Source organism: Pseudophryne corroboree, chromosome 2 (assembly GCF_028390025.1).
Source record: "Pseudophryne corroboree isolate aPseCor3 chromosome 2, aPseCor3.hap2, whole genome shotgun sequence".
NCBI lineage: Eukaryota > Metazoa > Chordata > Amphibia > Anura > Myobatrachidae > Pseudophryne > Pseudophryne corroboree.
Window position 1 is genome coordinate 882,328,101 of NC_086445.1, and position 17,802 is coordinate 882,345,902.

The following is a 17,802-nucleotide window of genomic DNA, read 5'->3' on the forward strand; positions in this document are numbered from 1 at the left end:
CCTCTCTCTCTCCATCTTCCCGCCTCTGCCCCGATCACCTCAGCTCACTGTTCTCTCAGTCTCCTCACTGCCTGCTCACTCTCCTCAGCTCACTCTTCTCCAGGCTGCTGCAGGACAACCCTTTTATAACTTTGCATTCCCAGGACCACATTCTATCTGGGATTTCCCGCTCTTAGTTTGCAAATGGGTGAGTCATGCACTTTGCATTTTGCAGACTGATCTGTATTGCTATGAGCTGTGCTGTTAACTCCTTCTGTGCTGCAAGCTATAGGCTGCTGGCACAGTGCTTATGCAACTCCAGCAAACATTTTACTTTTATTAAAGTCATGCTGGCACCTGTAGTGCCACAGTTGATTTGGGCTGCAGTTTCAGGGTATCACATAGACATGCCTGCGTTTTTCCAGACACTCCTGGAAAACGGTCAGTTGACACCCACAAATGCCTTCTTCCTGTCAATCTTCTTGCGATCGCCTGTGCGAATGGACCCGTCTCACAAACCCATCACTGAGCGGCGATATGCTTTGTACCTGTGCAATGCGCCTGCGCATTGCAGTGCATACTCATGCGCAATTTGTGCCTGATCGCCCGCTGTGCGAAAACCCACAGCAGTAATCAGGTCTGAATTACCCCCTGAGATTTGTATAGTGGGAAGAGCAGGGTCCCTTGGGGGACCAAAAAGGGGTCCGGCCACTACACAAAGTGGGTCAGGGAAGCAAGATATGCCTATATACTAGATCTCCAACCAACGTAAATTAACGACCAACTATAATTCTAATTTACTTTCCTCATCCCGTCGCGAAGCACGGGTATTCAGCTAGTATAAAATAAAGGGGGTAATTCAGAGTTGATCGCAGCAGCACATTTGTTAACAGTTGGGCAAAACTATGTGCACTGCAGGGGGGTCAGATATAACATGTGCAGAGAGAGAGAGATTTGGGTGTGGTGAGTTCAATCTGCAATCTAAATTGCAGAGTAAAAATAAAGCAGCCAGTATTTACCCTGCACAGAAACAAAATAACCCACCCAAATCAAACTCTCTCTGCAAATTTTATATCTGCCCCCCCTGCAGTGCACATGGTTTTGCCCAACTGCTAAAAAATTTCCTGCTGCGATCAACTTGGAATTACCCCCTTTATTTTATACTAGCTGAATACCCGTGCTTCGCTACGGGATGAGGAAAGTAAATTAGAATTATAGTTGGGTGCAGTGTGTGCGGTGCACACGGGCCCACAGGGTTCACGGGGGCTCGCAACACACCCATTATTTTTAATACTTACCCTCCGGAGTCATGTGGCGCAGCAGCAGTGCTGCAGGAATCACTGATAAAATGGTGCGGTGGCTTTTTTCCAGTGTTTTGCCCATGTGCTGTAGGAAAATCACTGGGAAAATCGCCACCGCACCATTTTCCCGAAGATCTGCGTATGTACTTCAGACTCTGGGACAGCACTAGGGTCCACTAGAGACCCTAGTGCCTAGAGCTACGGCGCTGCCGGCTAGAGAGGAGTGGGCCCAGACGGATCCTGCACACGGGCCTCCTCCTCTCTAGAAGCACCCCTGGCTTAAATAAAAACATCTTTAACTTCAACTGGCTTGGACAATGTCACAAATTATTTATTGCTAACAAAGGCAAAATGTACGCTAACCCTTGCTGTGGTTCTCTGGAAAAAAGTAATAAAAAGAAGACTCATTACAACTTTATCTGCTAGCATTGGAGAGGTCAGGTAGACACAACTGCTCTTGGTTATTAAAGCAGTTATACACAATCTATTTTCAAAACCACACAGTTAAAACATGCAGAAATAATAATTATTAATGTCAAAATAAGCTGTTTTATCAACTGCACCCTATTATGAATGCATGTTTGATTATTATTATTATTATTATTATTATTATTATTATTATTATTATTAATTAGAAAATAAGCTTCAAAATCAGCAACACCTTATCTGAATGCATGATTCTCCGTTAAGTTGTGTCAGCCATTCTGGTCTTTGGGGATAATTCAGAGTTGATTTGTTAGCAGTTAGCAGTTGGGCAAAATTTAATTGGGGGTGCTATTGTGTGGCCATGCCCCTTCCCAGCAAGAACACGCGTCGAATGTGCCCACTGTTCTTATTTAAAATATAGGGGGTAGGAGCACCAAAATGAGATCTGATATGGATGAGGGGTGATGTTGCTGGGAATGGGGTGCAGGGTCAGAGGCGGAACTAGCGGCATTCTAGGGGGCACCAGCCAAAATCTTGCCTAGGCCATCATATTGGTTAGGGCCGGCTCTTCTGTCACTCCTGGATAGGGTCATGTTTGGAGGTATGTTCATGCGCGATGGCTTCCAGGGTCTGCATTTCAGCTCACACGACCTGCTGGTGACGAGCTTGATTGAAAAGCGGGTACCCGAACAGCACTTTTTGTCATTGCACCCAGTACTTTGGTTGGATTTAGCTGCTTTACGTGGCTAAACCCAAACTTTATGGGCATGATCAGCGCAAAAAAAAAAAAGGAACTGTGCCCTGTGATCTCCTAGCTGTGCAAGTGCGCGAATGCATGTGTAGCAGAGCTGTACAAACTGATTTTGTGCAGTCTCTGAGCAGCCCAGGACTTACTCAGCCGCTGCGATCACATCAGCCTGTCCGGGACCAGAATTGACGTCAGGAACCCTCCCTGCTAACGCATAGACATGCCTGCGTTTTTTCAGACACTCCTGGAAAACGGTCAGTTGACACCCACAAGTGCCTTCTTCCTGTCAATCTCCTTGCGATCGCCCGTGCGAACGGACCCGTCTCACAAACCCATCACTGAGCGGTGATATGCTTTGTACCTGTGCAATACGCCTGCGCATTGCAGTGCATACTCATGCGCAATTTGTGCCTGATCGCCCGCTGTGCGAAAACCCACAGCAGCGATCAGGTCTGAATTACCCCCTGAGATTTGTATAGTGGGAAGAGCAGGGTCCCTTGGGGGACCAAAAAGGGGTCCGGCCACTACACAAAGTGGGTCAGGGAAGCAAGATATGCCTATATACTAGATCTCCAACCAACGTAAATTAACGACCAACTATAATTCTAATTTACTTTCCTCATCCCGTAGCGAAGCACGGGTATTCAGCTAGTATAAAATAAAGGGGGTAATTCCAAGTTGATCGCAGCAGGAAATTTTTTAGCAGTTGGGCAAAACCATGTGCACTGCAGGGGGGGCAGATATAAAATTTGCAGAGAGAGTTAGATTTGGGTGGGTTATTTTGTTTCTGTGCAGGGTAAATACTGGCTGCTTTATTTTTACACTGCAATTTAGATTGCAGATTGAACTCACCACACCCAAATCTATCTCTCTCTGCACATGTTATATCTGACCCCCCTGCAGTGCACATAGTTTTGCCCAACTGTTAACAAATGTGCTGCTGCGATCAACTCTGAATTACCCCCTTTATTTTATACTAGCTGAAAACCCGTGCTTCGCTACGGGATGAGGAAAGTAAATTAGAATTATAGTTGGTCGTTAATTTACGTTGGTTGGAGATCTAGTATATAGGCATATCTTGCTTCCCTGACCCACTTTGTGTAGTGGCCGGACCCCTTTTTGGTCCCCCAAGGGACCCTGCTCTTCCCACTATACAAATCTCAGGGGGTAATTCAGACCTGATCGCTGCTGTGGGTTTTCGCACAGCGGGCGATCAGGCACAAATTGCGCATGAGTATGCACTGCAATGCGCAGGCGCATTGCACAGGTACAAAGCATATCGCCGCTCAGTGATGGGTTTGTGAGACGGGTCCGTTCGCACAGGCGATCGCAAGGAGATTGACAGGAAGAAGGCATTTGTGGGTGTCAACTGACCGTTTTCCAGGAGTGTCTGGAAAAACGCAGGCATGTCTATGCGTTAGCAGGGAGGGTTCCTGACGTCAATTCTGGTCCCGGACAGGCTGATGTGATCGCAGCGGCTGAGTAAGTCCTGGGCTGCTCAGAGACTGCACAAAATCAGTTTGTACAGCTCTGCTACAAATGCATTCGCGCTCTTGCACAGCTAGGAGATCACAGGGCACAGTTCCTTTTTTTTTTTTTGCGCTGATCATGCCCATAAAGTTTGGGTTTAGCCACGTAAAGCAGCTAAATCCAACCAAAGTATTTGGTGCAATTACAAAAAGTGCTGTTCGGGTACCCGCTTTTCAATCAAGCTCGTCACCAGCAGGTCGTGTGAGCTGAAATGCAGACCCTGGAAGCCATCGCGCATGAACATACCTCCAAACATGACCCTATCCAGGAGGGACAGCAGAGCCGGCCCTAACCAATATGATGGCCTAGGCAAGATTTTGGCTGGTGCCCCCTAGAATGCCGCTAGTTCCGCCTCTGACCCTGCACCCCATTCCCAGCAACATCACCCCTCATCCATATCAGATCTCATTTTGGTACTCCTACCCCCTATATTTTAAATAAGAACAGTGGGCACATTCGACGCGTGTTCTTGCTGGGAAGGGGCATGGCCACAATTAAATTTATGCCACATAGTAGTGCAACTTTATTAACATTATATCATGTGATAGTGTCCCTTATTCACGTTACATCACACAGTAGTACCACTTTACCTTATATAGGTTACTCCTCACAGTAGTGCCCCTATATTCTGTGTGCGACTGTGACTGTATCTGCATATTGCATGCTACGTTACAGTGATTTCCAGGAATACACTGTAATGTAACATTTCATATGCAGGTACAGCCACAGTCATACACAGAATACAGGCATGCCACATATCATTTTAGTCAGCATGAGCTAGTTTGCCTATGCCTAGGGCCGGCTCTGAGGGATAGAATTCTCTGTTCCTGACGAGTCCTCGTCTGTTTCTAGACTTCCATATTAATTTAGGATTGTCATTACCTGTGTTGAACTACTGTAGTTAATAATTGAGAAAGGTGTTTTACCACAGGTGATGGCAATCCGAAAATTAAGAGGTAAGTCTAGAAAAGAGGGAAGTCTAGAAAATTAAGAGGGAAGTCTAGAGGGATGGCTATCCGAAAATTAAGAGGGAAGTCTAGAAATCTAAAAATTCCCTCCTGGAATCGGTCATGTTGGGAGGTATACGTTTTGGCGCCATCTAGTGGCTGCTTGCGGGGAAACAATTGAATCTTGCCCTCTTCAGCTTTATCACTCACAGGTTTTAACACTGATAAATTGTTTTTGTTTTTTATTTCTTATTTGTATGCCCCACAAAAGTTTTGCGATATGTCAGTGGAGGGCTGCAGTGTAGTTATATGTCCACACCGCACAGCAGGGATCCTGTCACAGAGTAGAGGATGCCTGGTGCCTGCACTGTGTACGGGCGCCGTGGAGTGGTGTGAGAGTGATGCCGGGGTGGTGTGAGTCTCGGCATGCCGGGAAGGGATGTGCTGGAGAAGGGACGTGGGAGAGTTCGGGGCGGGGTTGGATCAGCTCCATCCCCACGTCCCGCCTGCGGCCGCTGCAGTGCGGAGTGAGCTCGCAGTCCCCGGCTGATGCTTTATTATTATACCCCAGCAGCAGCATGTCTGAGAGCGACGGCGACCTGCCCGACCTGGTCTCCCAAGACATGGCCACCCAGGCTCCGGGCAAGCCGAGGCTGCGGCGCTGCTTGTATATGCTGCTTGTACAATATGCAGAGGGAAAATGGTGCTGGTGAGCTGCTGGATCCACTGAGTGAGAAGCCCCGCCCCTTCAATGGTGCACGGCTTCCCTCACTTTATTGAAACTGACCTGAGGTAATTTTTGTGAATAACAGCTGGTTAAAACCCCTGTTACGTCTGTAGTCAGTGTGGGTAACAGTGGTGGCTCAGCGCGCCCCTCAGCAGCGGGACACCTATATGAAAATGTCCTTCTGAGCCCCCAGAGTGCAGCCTGTACTCAGAGCTGTGCTCCTACCCTTGTGCCGCCATTCCTGCCGGCGGCCCGCTAACTGGGACACTGGCGCTGTACTCACCACTCTTCAGTCTTCTGGCTCTGTTAGGGGGTGGCGGCGTGCTGCGGTAGAGTACGTTGCGCCGTGGTGTGGCTCACGAATGGCTCCCTCAGGAGCTCAGTGTCCAGTCAGCAGAGAAACGGGACCATTAACTCTGAGGAAGTTGAGCCGTTCTCCCCCCTAAGTACCACGAAGAAGTCAGGCTGCTGCCAAACAGCCCTGACTGAAAAATAAGATTTTACTCACCGGTAAATCTATTTCTCGTAGTCCGTAGTGGATGCTGGGGACTCCGTAAGGACCATGGGAATAGACGGGCTCCGCAGGAGACTGGGCACACTAAAAGAAAGATTTGGTACTACCTGGTGTGCACTGGCTCCTCCCTCTATGCCCCTCCTCCAGACCTCAGTTAGGATACTGTGCCCGGAAGAGCTGACACAATAAGGAAGGATTTTGAATCCCGGGTAAGACTCATACCAGCCACACCAATCACACCGTACAACTCGTGATATTAAACCCAGTTAACAGTATGAAATACAACTGAGCCTCTCAACAGATGGCTCAACAATAACCCTTTAGTTAGGCAATAACTATATACAAGTATTGCAGACAATCCGCACTTGGGATGGGCGCCCAGCATCCACTACGGTCTACGAGAAATAGATTTACCGGTGAGTAAAATCTTATTTTCTCTGACGTCCTAGTGGATGCTGGGGACTCCGAAAGGACCATGGGGATTATACCAAAGCTCCCAAACGGGCGGGAGAGTGCGGATGACTCTGCAGCACCGAATGAGAGAACTCAAGGTCCTCCTCAGCCAGGGTATCAAATTTGTAGAATTTAGCAAACGTGTTTGCCCCTGACCAAGTTGCAGCTCGGCAAAGTTGTAAAGCCGAGACCCCTCGGGCAGCCGCCCAAGATGAGCCCACCTTCCTCGTGGAATGGGCTTTCACTGATTTAGGATGCGGCAATCCAGCCGCAGAATGCGCCAGCTGAATTGTGCTACAAATCCAGCGAGCAATAGTCTGCTTAGAAGCAGGAGCACCTATTTTGTTGGGTGCATACAGGATAAAAAGCGAGTCAGTTTTCCTGACTCCAGCCGTCCTGGAAACATAAATTTTCAAGGCCCTGACTACGTCCAGTAACTTGGAATCCTCCAAGTCCCTAGTAGCCGCAGGCACCACAATAGGTTGGTTCAAGTGAAAAGCTGATACCACCTTAGGGAGAAACTGGGGACGAGTCCTCAATTCTGCCCTATCCATATGAAAAATCAGATAAGGGCTTTTACATGACAAAGCCGCCAATTCTGACACACGCCTGGCCGAAGCCAAGGCCAATAACATGACCACTTTCCACGTGAGATATTTCAGATCCACAGTTTTAAGTGGTTCAAACCAACGTGATTTTAGGAAACTCAAGACCACATTGAGATCCCAAGGTGCCACAGGAGGCACAAAAGGGGGCTGAATATGAAGCACTCCCTTTACAAAAGTCTGAACTTCAGGTAGTGAAGCCAGTTCTTTCTGGAAGAAAATCGACAGTGCCGAAATCTGGACCTTAATGGAACCCAATTTTGGGCCCATAGTCACTCCCGACTGTAGGAAGTGCAGAAAACGACCCAGCTGAAATTCCTCTGTAGGGGCCTTCCTGGCCTCACACCACGCAACATATTTTCGCCATATGCGGTGATAATGGTTTGCGGTTACTTCTTTCCTAGCTTTTATCAGCGTAGGAATGACTACCTCCGGAATGCCCTTTTCCTTCAGGATCCGGTGTTCAACCGACATGCCGTCAAACGCAGCCGCGGTAAGTCTTGGAACAGACAGGGCCCCTGCTGCAGCAGGTCCCGTCTGAGCGGTAGAGGCCATGGGTCCTCTGACATCATTTCTTGAAGTTCCGGATACCACGCTCTTCTCGGCCAATCCGGAACAATGAGTATAGTTCTTACTCCTCTTCTCCTTATTATCCTCAGTACCTTTGGTATGAGAGGAAGAGGAGGGAACACATAAACCGATCGGTACACCCACGGTGTTACCAGAGCGTCCACAGCTATCGCCTGCGGGTCTCTCGACCTGGCGCAATATTTTTCTAGCTTTTTGTTTAGGCGGGACGCCATCATGTCCACCTGTGGTTTTTCCCACTGGTTTACAATCATTTGAAAGACTTCTGGATGAAGTCCCCACTCTCCCGGGTGGAGGTCGTGCCTGCTGAGGAAGTCTGCTTCCCAGTTGTCCACTCCCGGAATGAACACTGCTGACAGTGCTAGTACGTGATTTTCCGCCCAACGGAGAATCCTTGTGGCTTCTGCCATGGCCACCCTGATTCTTGTGCCGCCCTGTCGGTTTACATGGGCGACTGCCGTGATGTTGTCTGATTGGATCAGAACCGGCTGGTTTTGAAGCAGGGGCCTTGCCTGACTTAGGGCATTGTAAATGGCCCTCAGTTCCAGAATGTTTATGTGGAGAGACGACTCCTGACTTGACCAAAGACCCTGGAAATTTCTTCCCTGTGTGACTGCGCCCCAGCCCCGAAGGCTGGCATCCGTGGTCACCAGGACCCAGTCCTGTATGCCGAATCTGCGGCCCACTAGAAGATGAGCACTCTGTAGCCACCACAGTAGAGACACCCTGGTCCTTGGAGACAGGGTTATCAGTTGATGCATCTGAAGATGCGATCCCGACCACTTGTCCAAGAGGTCCCACTGGAAGGTCCTTGCATGGAACCTGCCGAATGGAATTGCTTCGTACGAAGCCACCATTTTTCCCAGGACTCGTGTGCAGTGATGCACCGATACCCGTTTTGGTTTTAGGAGGTCTCTGACTAGAGATGACAACTCCTCGGCTTTCTCCTGCGGGAGAAACACTTTTTTCTGTTCTGTGTCCAGAACCATCCCCAGGAACAGTAGACGTGTCGTAGGGACCAGCTGTGACTTTGGAATGTTTAGAATCCAGCCATGCTGTTGTAGCACTTCCCGAGATAGTGCTACTCCGACCAGTAACTGCTCCCTGGACCTCGCCTTTATTAGGAGATCGTCCAAGTACGGGATAATTAAAACACCCTTTTTTCGAAGGAGTATCATCATTTCTGCCATTATCTTGGTAAACACCCTCGGTGCCGTGGACAGTCCAAACGGTAGAGTCTGGAATTGGTAATGGCAATCCTGTACCACAAATCTGAGGTACTCCTGGTGAGGAAGGTAAATTAGGTCATGCAGGTAAGCATCCTTGATGTCCAGGGATACCATGTAATCCCCCTCGTCCAGGCTTGCAATAACCGCCCTGAGCGATTCCATCTTGAACTTGAATCTTTTTATGTAAGTGTTCAAGGATTTAAAATTTAAAATGGGTCTCACCGAACCGTCCGGTTTCGGTACCACAAACAGTGTGGAATAGTAACCCCGTCCTTGTTGAAGTAGGGGTACTTTGACTATCACCTGCTGGGAATACAGCTTGTGAATTGCCTCTAGTACAGCCTCCCTGCCCGAGGGAGTTGTCGGTAAGGCCGATTTGAGGAAACGGCGGGGGGGAGGCACCTCGAATTCCAGCTTGTACCCCTGAGATACTACTTGAAGGATCCAGGGATCCACCCGTGAGCGAACCCACTGATCGCTGAAATTTTTGAGGCGGCCCCCCACCGTACCTGGCTCCGCCTGTGGAGCCCCACCGTCATGCGGCGGACTTGGAAGAAGCGGGGGAGGACTTTGGTTCCTGGGAACCTGCTGCATGGTGCAGCTTTTTTCCTCTTCCTCTGCCTCTAGACAGAAAGGACCCGCCTTTTCCCCGCCTGTTTTTCTGGGGTCGAAAGGACTGTACCTGATAGTACGGCGCTTTCTTAGGCTGTGATGGGACATGGGGTAAAAACGCTGACTTCCCAGCTGTTGCTGTGGAAACAAGGTCTGAGAGACCATCCCCGAATAACTCCTCACCCTTATAAGGCAAAACTTCCATGTGCCTTTTAGAATCTGCATCCCCTGTCCACTGCCGAGTCCATAAGCCTCTCCTAGCAGAAATGGACAATGCACTTATTCTAGATGCCAGCCGGCAGATCTCCCTCTGTGCATCTCTCATGTACAAGACTGAGTCTTTTATATGCTCTACGGTTAGCAATATAGTGTCCCTGTCCAGGGTGTCAATATTTTCTGACAGGGAATCTGACCAAGCAGCAGCAGCACTGCACATCCACGCTGAAGCAATAGCTGGTCTCAGTATAACACCAGTGTGTGTATATATAGACTTTAGGATAGCCTCCTGCTTTCTATCAGCAGGTTCCTTTAGGGCGGCCGTATCCGGAGACGGTAGTGCCACCTTTTTAGACAAACGTGTGAGCGCTTTATCCACCCTAGGGGGAGTTTCCCAACGTGACCTATCCTCTGGCGAGAAAGGGAACGCCATTAGTAATTTTTTTGAAATCACCAATTTCTTATCAGGGAAAGCCCACGCTTCTTCACACACTTCATTCAATTCTTCAGATGGGGGAAAAACTATTGGAAATTTTTTCTCCCCAAACATAATACACTTTTTTGAGGTTCCTGGGTTTATATCAGAAAGGTGTAAAACCTCTTTCATTGCCTCAATCATGCCACGAATGGCCCTAGTGGACATTAAATTTGACTCATCGTCGTCGACACTGGTATCAGTATCCGTGTCGACATCTGTGTCTGCCATCTGAGGTAGCGGGCGTTTTAGAGCCCCTGATGGTCTTTGAATTGCCTGGGCAGGCACGAGCTGAGAAGCCGGCTGTCCCGCATTTGGCATGTTGTCAAATTTTTTATGTAAGGAGTCGACACTTGCACGTAATTCCTTCCATAAGTCCATCCACTCAGGTGTCTGCCCCGCAGGGGGTGACATCACATTTATAGGCATCTGCTCCGCCTCCACATAAGTCTCCTCATCAAACATGTCAACACAGCCGTACCGACACACCGCACACACACACAGGGAATGCTCTTAAAGGAGACAGGACCCCACAAAAGCCCTTTGGGGAGACAGAGAGAGAGTATGCCAGCACACACCAGAGCGCTATATAATGCAGGGACTAACTGAATTATGTCCCCTATAGCTGCTGTAATATTTACTGCGCCTCAAATCTGTGCCCCCCCTCTCTTTTTTACCCTTTGCTGTAGTGTAGACTGCAGGGGAGAGTCAGGGAGCTTCCTTCCAGCGGAACTGTGAGGGAGAAATGGCGCCAGTGTGCTGAGGGAGAAGCCCCGCCCCCTTTTCGGCTGACTTTCTCCCGCTTTTTTCTGTATTCTGGCAGGGGTATTTACCACATATATAGCCTCTGGGGCTATATATTGTGGTTATTTTGCCAGCCAAGGTGATATTATTGCTGCTCAGGGCGCCCCCCCCCCCAGCGCCCTGCACCCTCAGTGACCAGAGTGTGAAGTGTGTATGAGGAGCAATGGCGCACAGCTGCAGTGCTGTGCGCTACCTTGGTGAAGACTGAAGTCTTCTGCCGACGATTTTCCGGACCATCTTCTTGCTTCTGGCTCTGTAAGGGGGACGGCGGCGCGGCTCCGGGAACGAACACCAAGGACGGGTCCTGCGGTCGATCCCTCTGGAGCTAATGGTGTCCAGTAGCCTAAGAAGCCCAAACTAGCTGCAAGCAGGTAGGTTCGCTTCTTCTCCCCTTAGTCCCTCGTTGCAGTGAGCCTGTTGCCAGCAGGTCTCACTGTAAAATAAAAAACCTAATATATACTTTCTTTCTAGGAGCTCAGGAGAGCCCCTAGTGTGCATCCAGCTCGGCCGGGCACAGAAATCTAACTGAGGTCTGGAGGAGGGGCATAGAGGGAGGAGCCAGTGCACACCAGGTAGTACCAAATCTTTCTTTTAGTGTGCCCAGTCTCCTGCGGAGCCCGTCTATTCCCATGGTCCTTACGGAGTCCCCAGCATCCACTAGGACGTCAGAGAAATAACAAATAGAAAAATAAATGTAGAAAACTCTTCAGGAGCGTGACCGGCTCCTCCGGGCACATTTTCTAAACTGAGTCTGGTAGGAGGGGCATAGAGGGAGGAGCCAGTGCACACTATTGATTTCTTAAAGTGCCCAAGGCACCTAGTGGACCCGTCTATATCCCATGGTACTAATGGGGACCCCAGTATCCTCTAGGAAGTAAGAGAAAAGGGCATAAACATGAAACAGAGGGTAAGCCTTGTGACTACTTTTGGTCTAGAGGGAAATTTCTGCATTGATGTCAGACACTACCAACGAGCTTACCTAACAGAGCGCAATGCAATCGTATTTGTATACTTTGAAACTGACGGTGCTTAAATCACTGGTGTATTTAAAGTGGGTGCAGTGTGTGCGGTGCACACGGGCCCACAGGGTTCAGGGGGGCTCGCAACACACCCATTATTTTTAATACTTACCCTCCGGAGTCATGTGGCGCAGCAGCAGTGCTGCAGGAATCACTGATAAAATGGTGCGGTGGCTTTTTTCCAGTATTTTGCCCATGTGCTGTAGGAAAATCACTGGGAAAATCGCCACCGCACCATTTTCCCGAAGATCTGCGTATGTACTTCAGACTCTGGGACAGCACTAGGGTCCCCTAGAGACCCTAGTGCCTAGAGCAACGGCGCTGCCGGCTAGAGAGGAGGGGGTCCAGACGGATCCTGCACACGGGCCTCCTCCTCTCTAGAAGCACCCCTGGCTTAAATAAAAACATATTTAACTTCAACTGGCTTGGACAATGTCACAAATTATTTATTGCTAACAAAGGCAAAATGTACGCTAACCCTTGCTGTGGTTCTCTGGAAAAAAGTAATAAAAAGAAGACTTATTACAACTTTATCTGCTAGCATTGGAGAGGTCAGGTAGACACAACTGCTCTTGGTTATTAAAGCAGTTATACACAATCTATTTTCAAAACCACACAGTTAAAACATGCAGAAATAATAATTATTAATGTCAAAATAAGCTGTTTTATCAACTGCACCCTATTATGAATGCATGTTTGATTATTATTATTATTATTATTATTATTATTATTATTATGATTAATTAGAAAATAAGCTTCAAAATCAGCAACACCTTATCTGAATGCATGATTCTCCGTTAAGTTGTGTCAGCCATTCTGGTCTTTGGGGATAATTCAGAGTTGATTTGTTAGCAGTTGGGCAAAACCATGGGGGCAATTCCAAGTTGATCGCAGCAGGAAATTTTTTTAGCAGTTGGGCAAAACCATGTGCACTGCAGGGGGGGGGGGGGGGGGGGGGGGGCAGATATAAAATTTGCAGAGAGAGTTAGATTTGGGTGGGTTATTTTGTTTCTGTGCAGGGTAAATACTGGCTGCTTTATTTTTACACTGCAATTTAGATTGCAGATTGAACTCACCACACCCAAATCTATCTCTCTCTGCACATGTTATATCTGACCCCCCTGTAGTGCACATAGTTTTGCCCAACTGTTAACAAATGTGCTGCTGCGATCAACTCTGAATTACCCCCTTTATTTTATACTAGCTAAATACCCGTGCTTCGCTACGGGATGAGGAAAGTAAATTAGAATTATAGTTGGTCGTTAATTTACGTTGGTTGGAGATCTAGTATATAGGCATATCTTGCTTCCCTGACCCACTTTGTGTAGTGGCCGGACCCCTTTCTGGTCCCCCAAGGGACCCTGCTCTTCCCACTATACAATTCTCAGGGGGTAATTCAGACCTGATCGCTGCTGTGGGTTTTCGCACAGCGGGCGATCAGGCACAAATTGCGCATGAGTATGCACTGCAATGCGCAGGCGCATCGCACAGATACAAAGCATATCGCCGCTCAGTGATGGGTTTGTGAGACGGGTCCGTTCGCACGGGCGATCGCAAGGAGATTGACAGGAAGAAGGCATTTGTGGGTGTCAACTGACCGTTTTCCAGGAGTGTCTGGAAAAACGCAGGCATGTCTATGCGTTAGCAGGGAGGGTTCCTGACGTCAATTCTGCTTCCCGGACAGGCTGATGTGATCGCAGCGGCTGAGTAAGTCCTGGGCTGCTCAGAGACTGCACAAAATCAGTTTGTATAGCTCTGCTACACATGCATTCGCGCTCTTGCACAGCTAGGAGATCACAGGGCACAGTTCCTTTTTTTTTTTTTGCGCTGATCATGCCCATAAAGTTTGGGTTTAGCCATGTAAAGCAGCTAAATCAAACCAAAGTACTGGGTGCAATGACAAAAAGTACTGTTCGGGTACCCGCTTTTCAATCAAGCTCGTCACCAGCAGGTCGTGTGAGCTGAAATGCAGACCCTGAAAGCCATCGCGCATGAACATACCTCCAAACATGACCCTATCCAGGAGGGACAGCAGAGCCGGCCCTAACCAATATGATGGCCTAGGCAAGATTTTGGCTGGTGCCCCCTAGAATGCCGCTAGTTCCGCCTCTGACCCTGCACCCCATTCCCAGCAACATCACCCCTCATCCATATCAGATCTCATTTTGGTGCTCCTACCCCCTATATTTTAAATAAGAACAGTGGGCACATTCGACGCGTGTTCTTGCTGGGAAGGGGCATGGCCACACAATAGCACCCCCAATTAAATTTATGCCACATAGTAGTGCAACTTTATTAACATTATATCATGTGATAGTGTCCCTTATTCACGTTACATCACACAGTAGTACCACTTTACCTTATATAGGTTACTCCTCACAGTAGTGCCCCTATATTCTGTGTGCGACTGTGACTGTATCTGCATATTGCATGCTACGTTACAGTGATTTCCAGGAATACACTGTAATGTAACATTTCATATGCAGGTACAGCCACAGTCATACACAGAATACAGGTGATAAAGCAAAATATTTATCTTATAACATTCACTATATATTGGTAAGAGACTCAGTACGCAATGGGCGTACGGGGTACCGTAAGGGTACGCACTTAGCGTAGCAGACGCTAGGCCGTGGTCGAGACGCACGAGCGACACGTTCGCTCACGGCTTACGCTGGGTATCGAGCACGCTATAGGCGGTCCGAGTACCGTAATGCTACGCTACTAGCGTAGCAAACACTGTGCCCACAAGAGGAACACGAGCGGCGCAGACGCTCACAGGATGACACACAGTAAACCTTGTATGCAACACAATGAAAGGCTGAGCCTATACTGTAAACCTTGGTTTTGTAATGTGAACACAATGCAATGCTAATTAACCTCTATTATATAAAAGCCTCTTGAGCGATTGAGACGCTCTGAATACTCTCAGCAATGTAATAAACACACAATACCTTGCTAAGGTTCCAAAACCTTTACTAGCGAGATTTAGTTATGTAAAAAGGGAAAATACAGTTAACATTTTATACACTACAGACTAACATCAATATCTAAACATAATAACTACACATATACAATATACAACAGCGTAACAATAACAGAGAGAGAGAGAGTATGGCAAATACAAACAGAGAACAAGTTGGTTACAGAGAAAAACTTGGGAATGATCGCTGCGCAGCCCTGGTCACCAGCTCTCAAGTTAGTCAGTGATGAGAACCTTTTGTGGAGAGTAGACTGAGCTGACCCAAACTGGCTGCCTTATATACACTGCATACAGTACACTACAAAGGGGCCTACAATCTCATTGTTCATTGGACACAGGAATCTGTCTTCACATTATAACAAAAGGTCATAGGTTGATTCAAACAGGTGGGCTGTGACTATTTCATACTGCTCAGGTGGGAGGGAATCTCAGGATTCCCGCCGCATGGATAATGAACTGCAAATATAGTAAATGTCCATAAACTTCTTATAAACATAACTATTCGCAGGAGCGATTAATTTCTCTCAAACCAATACCGGAATGTTTCTAATAATATACTCTACCGTTGCATACCAAACACCACTGCTCAAAACCTGTCTGACCCTTTGTATCATGTAAAGAGGGATTTCTCTGTCCATAAACCAGTTATACTAAACAAACTTACTGATATTATTAAGGAGACCATAACCTACAAAATGCACTATTTGGATTAACTATGTGACAATTGAGTCGCCCGCCAGACGCACACAAACTCTACCGTAAATACACATACCACGCGCTTGAGCGCATGTCCGTGGAGGCGCCGTCACGCAACTGCGAATATGCGCACGCATGGGAGAGAATGTGCACGTGCAGCGGGCAAGCGCATGGGGTTAGTACAAGGCATGAGAATAACTATATTTTTCGACTTTGACACAGGCATGCCACATATCATTTTAGTCAGCATGAGCTAGTTTGCCTATGCCTAGGGCCGGCTCTGAGGGATAGAATTATCTGTTCCTGACGAGTCCTCGTCTGTTTCTGGACTTCCATATTAATTTAGGATTGTCATTACCTGTGTTGAACTACTGTAGTTAATAATTGAGAAAGGTGTTTTACCACAGGTGATGGCTATCCGAAAATTAAGAGGGAAGTCTAGAAACAGTGCATTTTGTCCCTCCTGGAATCGGTCATGTTGGGAGGTATACGTTTTGGCGCCATCTAGTGGCTGCTTGCGGGGAAACAATTGAATCTTGCCCTCTTCAGCTTTATCACTCACAGGTTTTAACACTGATAAATTGTTTTTGTTTTTTATTTCTTATTTGTATGCCCCACAAAAGTTTTGCGATATGTCAGTGGAGGGCTGCAGTGTAGTTATATGTCCACACCGCACAGCAGGGATCCTGTCACAGAGTAGAGGATGCCTGGTGCCTGCACTGTGTACGGGCGCCGGGGAGTGGTGTGAGAGTGTTGCCGGGGTGGTGTGAGTCTCGGCATGCCGGGAAGGGATGTGCTGGAGAAGGGACTTGGGAGAGTTCGGGGCGGGGTTGGATCAGCTCCATCCCCACGTCCCGCCTGCGGCCGCTGCAGTGCGGACTGCGGAGTGAGCTCGCAGTCCCCGGCTGATGCTTTATTATTATACCCCAGCAGCAGCATGTCTGAGAGCGACGGCGACCTGCCCGACCTGGTCTCCCAAGACATGGCCACCCAGGCTCCGGACAAGCCGAGGCTGCGGCGCTGCTTGTATATGCTGTTTGTACAATATGCAGAGGGAAAATGGCGCTGGTGAGCTGCTGGATCCACTGAGTGAGAAGCCCCGCCCCTTCAATGGTGCATGGCTTCCCTCACTTTATTGAAAATGACTTGAGGTAATTTTTGTGAATAACAGCTGGTTAAAACCCCTGTTACGTCTGTAGTCAGTGTGGGTAACAGTGGTGGCTCAGCGCGCCCCTCAGCAGCGGGACACCTATATGAAAATGTCCTTCTGAGCCCCCAGAGTGCAGCCTGTACTCAGAGCTGTGCTCCTACCCTTGTGCCGCCATTCCTGCCGGCGGCCCGCTAACTGGGACACTGGCGCTGTACTCACCACTCTTCAGTCTTCTGGCTCTGTTAGGGGGTGGCGGCGTGCTGCGGTAGAGTACGTTGCGCCGTGGTGTGGCTCGCGAATGGCTCCCTCAGGAGCTCAGTGTCCAGTCAGCAGAGAAACGGGACCATTAACTCTGAGGAAGTTGAGCCGTTCTCCCCCCTAAGTACCACGAAGAAGTCAGGCTGCTGCCAAACAGCACTGACTGACTGAAAATAACAAATAGAAAAATAAATGTAGAAAACTCTTCAGGAGCGTGACCGGCTCCTCCGGGCACATTTTCTAAACTGAGTCTGGTAGGAGGGGCATAGAGGGAGGAGCCAGTGCACACTATTGATTTCTTAAAGTGCCCAAGGCACCTAGTGGACCCGTCTATATCCCATGGTACTAATGGGGACCCCAGTATCCTCTAGGAAGTAAGAGAAAAGGGCATAAACATGAAACAGAGGGTAAGCCTTGTGACTACTTTTGGTCTAGAGGGAAATTTCTGCATTGATGTCAGACACTACCAACGAGCTTACCTAACAGAGCGCAATGCAATCGTATTTGTATACTTTGAAACTGACGGTGCTTAAATCACTGGT